Raw genomic sequence first — 6,000 nt, 5'->3', positions numbered from 1 at the left:
TATGGAAGTCCTGCTTTTGCGGTACCATGGCATTGCCATGCTTATGACCCTATTATCTGTTGCCTCGCATTAGTATCTCTTTCTTCGTGATTGGTAGATCTGCCTCTATGGCACTGTGACACTCCTTCGAGTCCACCTCCATTCTAATCGATGCTTGGTTTTAGATAGCTAAGTCCCTTTCGACTCATCGTCGCTTCCTTGCCCCTTTTGACCCCCTACTTCAACACTTTTGTGTTCTCCAAGCAGTTCCTCTTGGTTGATGGAAAGACATATTACAATTCCCATGCATGACCTCTGCCATCATATTATAGGGTTTACACCGATTCTATTCTACATAGCTTCCTTGGTAACAACGTTCGCTTACTCGACCTTGTCCTCTGACTTGTTGAGCTCCCTTAAGCGAATATGAGCTCTAAAGTAGTCCAACTCTCTGGCCGCTCTGATTATACCTCTGCATGATCAAGTCCCTCTCATGGGACTCATTAGTACTTGCATTCGGTATACTCCCTTGGTGGTACATAGCCCCCATATGCTGATGACAAAGGCTTTTATCTGATGCTAAATTCGATGCACGCATGGAAGACCTGCCTCTGCGATATCATGTCATTCACTCCTTGAATCCATAGTCTCACTTGCCATTATGTTGTTCACCGAAGTGGAGCTCTAAGTAGCTCCTGATCATACCTCCATATGATCTAGTTCCTCATTGGACTAGATTCGTGTGTATCGCATTGCCACAAATTATTCCACCATGATCCACTGCACCATGTGGCCTCCTGGTGACATCTTTATTGTATTTTGATCCTTGTGGGATGAACTCGGATTATGATCCCTCCATGAGTGGCCTCTGCCAACACATCGCAAGGCCTCTTCCACCTTTGATTGTGTTCACTCTTTTAATAATCAACCTTCCTCCACCCGCTATTGGGTCACACTCAAACAAAACACAGCTCTATGATAGTCTGTTTCCTAATAGCTCCCAAAGTCCACCGACTTTACTGAAATTGGTGCACCATTATTTGGATCCTGGGCCTCTACCCCTACCAGCATAATCTTTGTTATGCATCGCTTCCTTTATGGCAACTTAAATGGTCGTACTGTGGTGTATTCTTCAAGAGTACCCGCCCCATGCCAAGGCCTTCTAAACCCAACTTCGCCTCTGCAAGTTGAGTCGCCTTAGTTCCTCTACCAAATGCTTCTCTGAGATAAGGTATATGTGCCTCGAAGTTCCCTTCATCTTTGGCATCATGTAGGATGAGTCTGTTCCATCTGAATAAGGGACCCATGGAATGATATGATTTCGCTCTTACCTTTGCAAGAGTTCATATCCTGGACCTTTTTTCAAGGAAAGCTTCGTGCCTCCGCTCAATATTTCATCTTCTATGCTAACTCTCTTTATGCGGCTTGGGTCCTTTACCAAGTTACACCCAAGTTACTCCATTCCTCGATTTGCATTGAGTTGATGGTGGCCCTCGCACCGTCTGATCTCTATTTCGGCTCCAAATATATCTTTATTTGTATTGCCTTGGGTCGCTCCCCCACTTGATCTTACAATGCATCACCCAATGCATTATCTCAAGTGAGATCATACGATGACTCTTCGCCGCTCACTCGGTCTGTTGAGCTTTGTGGAGTTGTTTTGAGATACTCCTCCTCAACATGTGCAGTCCATTGCACATGATTCTCCCTTTGGAGAACTAAGACTAATTCCTCTAAAGTATTTATCCTATTGGAGCAACTTCTCTCTTCGCATCCTTCCCTCTAGAAGTTTCGGAGACCACTATCCCCTTGGACTATTTCACCTTGCTGAACAAACTATGTATTGATCTGCCTCTCGTAAATGTACTTGCTATATTGTGACTCTACATCAATATAGCGCCTGTTGCACCCCTTAAGGCCTAGCAATATGCTGAACTCACTACACACTTGAGCCTCTTACGGACGTATCCTTCTCATGCCGAAGATAAAGTTTCAATGCTCCATAGCGCCGAGTTTCGATCGCCTTAGATGGCCACCAACATTCCATCGTCCGCATATAAGCCCTTGCATGAGTATCGAATTCTCCGAGTTAGTAATTTCCCTCACTTATGTGAGCTTTGCATAACTATTTCAGTTGCTAAATAACCTATTCCACCTTGTATGGTCTCATCCTTTACCAAGTGCCTTGCTTGCCTTGAGCACCATAAAGTATGGTTGCTAACGTCGAGCCGTAGCTCGAACTCAGCCATCCCAACCTTTGTGCGCTATGCATTCTTCCTAGCTTGTTTGTCCTCATGGTGCCTCTTGCACAAAGGGTAGGCCATTCCTCTGAATATCAATCTCAGATACTCGCTCCTCTAAGTGACTCCTTTTCCCTATATCTCCATGCTCGTTTCCCTCAAACGGTCGTGCGTGCTGGTTGCCCTTAACGCAACCCTACTAAGTCCCCCACGTTTGCATACCAAGTATTTCTATGGGCACTTATCCCACTCTAATACTATATATTACGCACTTAGCTAGTTTTGCTTAAGTCGTGCAGCACCCTTGTGTATTTGTCCGCAAAAGTCAGCCTCCCCGAGACATCCTATGATCTCTTAGGACCTACAAAAGAGAAAATGGAGTAGAGAAAGTGTCCCACTTGGGATCTACAAGAATCATTTCAGTAAACACTTCATAGCCAATGCAAATTATAAACAGATTTTATAAACTCTAAATGGTCATACAACAAAGGGTCCAAAATAGTCCACTACGGACCGAAATCCCCATAAGTACGCACATGACACAACCTTTGTTTGCAAGCCTAGGATAGCCACCAAAACAAAGAAAATGGGGCTGCTAAGCCTACTGCTAGCCCTTTATATGTTGTTTAAAACATAAACAAAACCAAAAGATATGGACATACATAAGTATTACATCGAACACTCCATTTACAATTTTGTTCGTGATACGACGTCCAATCTTCTAACATATTCTACTCTGGCCCAATGTCTAATTCTTCCTTCTTTAATCGAATTATCTTTCCTTAATTGAGGTTAGTCCTACATCACTCAAATATATATTAGATCATGACTTTATCAATTGATTTCATTATCAAAATTCGAGATTCAACACAGATAAGGTGTGTAGATTGCTTAGGTCCATTTATGGACTGAAGCAAGCTTTTCAAACTTGGAACATAAGATTTGATGAGGCGATCAGATCTTATATATCTTGGGGATTCGGATCTATAGAGATAGATCCAATAGGATGCTTGGCTTGTCTCAATCTAGATACATAGACACTATTGTCAAAAGGTTTAGCATAAAAAATTCTAAGAAATGTCTCATACCAATGAGACATGGGATATTGCTTTCTAAGAGTATGTCCCCAAAAAATCTTGAAGAAAGGGCAAACATGGATAGAATACCCTATGCCTCAGCAATATGGTCTATCTTATATATTATGATATATATTAGGCCTGATATAACACATGCTTTGAGTGTCACAAGCAGGTATCAAGCGGATCCAGAATTTGAGCACTAGGAAGTAGTAAAATATGTCCTTAAGTACTTGAGATAGACTAAGGATCTTTTACTAGTATATGGAGGTAGTAGCCTCAGGGTTGAGGGCTATACGGACTTGAGTTTCTAATTTGATGCCGATGACAATAAGTCTAATTCAAGGTATGTGTTTACCTTGAATGGAGGAGCAATATACTTGAAGAGTTTCAAGCAAGATGCCACTACTGACTTGACCATAGAGGCAGAGTACTTTGCTACGGTAGATGTAGTAAAGGAGGGAGTCTAGATGAATAAGTTCATCATATATCTGGGAGTCATGCTGGGCAGTGATGAGTCGATTCCCTTATATTGCGATAACAAAGAGGTGATTGCTCAAGCAAAGGAATCTAGGTCTTATCAAAAGTCTAAGTACTTTCTGAGGAGGTTCCACATTATCAGATAGATCATGACCCGAGAATATATAGCAGTGGAAAAAGTTCCATCTGAAGATAGCATCACGAATCCACTGATAAAGCCATTATCTCAGATTGTCTTTGAGCGTCATAGGAGTCTGATGGGGATCAGACACATGTGATTGACTTTAGGTCAAGTGGAAGATTGCTAGTCATAGGTGCCTTGTAAGCCATTCAATATAATACATATTATTTTTGCTTATTATATTATTTGGTATTTTATTACTTTATCTTGCATGCTGCATATATTGTGATATCTGTGGATTTGTACAATGGGAATTGGATCGTGATAAGATCATAATAATGAGATTGATTCGCCTTTAAACACAGACCCTAAATAATCTTAGTCATAAGTCACTTGAGAGGAACATCAAGATGACTTGATAAATTGGTATGTTCTATACCTGTCCATATGATGGAGGTGGCTAGTCTCATAACTGCTCGTGTAGGGACACTAGGGATACCACGTAGGTGCTTATTAGAAAATAAGTTCACTAATTGATCCGCTCACGAAATATTGGATAGTTGATGATACCTCATTGTCAGACAGCGATTCCATCATCTCAATAGTGTATCTAGTCCATAGATTTGAGACACCAAGGATGTTCTATATGAGTACTATACTCTTTGATATCAGACTTATAGGCTTGGAAGTTTCAGATCTAGCACAGTTAGTCATCGGGAGTAATAGCCAACCTTACGAGAGCTATTGAGTGTCGATAGAAGATCATCTTCTCTTAGTGTCATGAGAGGAATATCCCATATGTTCTTACTCAGACAAATTCTTAGCCAAGGTCATTCGGATTAAGAAAGAAAGAGTTCTCCGAGAGAATTCGATTAGAGCGAGACTCGAGTAGAAACCGTATAGTCCTGATAGCACTATGCTCAATATACGATCTTTGGGATATTAGACGTATGAGGGACTATATATACATGGTAACTGAGGACATACATGTCCAATGGATTAGATTCCCTTGTATCATTTAGGGACTATGTCGTAGTGGCATAGTACATCCGCAATCGACGAGTCAAGTGAATTATTATAGAGATAATAATCCACTAAGCAAGAAGGAGTTCTAACAAGTATGACTCACAACCAACTCGATATTGGGCGTAGAGGGTCACACACATATAATAGGTGTTGTGATGAGTAGAGGTTCGATATGAGATATCCGTTGGAGTTCTTATCTTATTGGATATGTGATAAGCCCCTGAATTATTAGATTATATGGATGAGATCCAATAAGAGTCAATGAGAGATTATTGTGTAGAGAGCCACTAATCTAAAAGGCTTGCATAGTTGGATGAAGATCTAGTACCCAATATGGCAGGATCCAATAGGGTTAAGTCGATATGGGGCCTCTATAAATAGTGTTGGGAAATCTTGGGGGCGACATCACATGCGCAGCAGAAGAACAAAAAAATAAAATCCCTAATTCCCAAAGAGATGTTCATCATCGTGCGAAGATTGGTGTGCAAAATCCGTGAAACTTAAAACTACGTATAGAGTAGATTGTGTTACCTAGGGAGATCGTATATCCCTGTTTCCTTACAGATCCTTAGGAGAGGGTGAAGGAGGTCAAGCGTCCTCCTCTCTAGCGGTGATCCACACAGTAGGGCTGTGACGACACTCCTCAAAACTCCAGGCCTGCTCTGAGGTGGAGAGGGAGAGGAGAATAGGAGAGGTAAGCAAAGGCTCTAGCCTATGAGGCTCTAAATCCCTCCTATTTATAGAGGTCCCATATCAAACCCTAATGGGCCCTCCCCTAGTGGGTATTGGATCTGCATCCAATAAGACAAGGGCTCCATCGGATATCTCATATCCGAACCTCTACTCATCGCAATACGTACCATATGTGTGTGACCCTCTAGGCCCAATATCGAGCTGGCCGTGAGTCATACCTGTCAGAACTCCTTCTAACTCAGTGAATTATTATCTCTGTAATAATTCACTTGATTCATCGACTACGGACGTACTAGGCCACTACGCCGTAGTCCCCAGACGATATAGGGGAATCCAATCCATTGGATCTGTCTGTCCTCAATTACCATGTGCCTATAGTCCCTCA

The sequence above is a fragment of the Musa acuminata genome, chromosome BXJ1-9 (assembly GCF_036884655.1).
Source record: "Musa acuminata AAA Group cultivar baxijiao chromosome BXJ1-9, Cavendish_Baxijiao_AAA, whole genome shotgun sequence".
Lineage (NCBI taxonomy): Eukaryota > Viridiplantae > Streptophyta > Magnoliopsida > Zingiberales > Musaceae > Musa > Musa acuminata.
Note: the sequence above shows the minus strand (reverse complement) of the source record.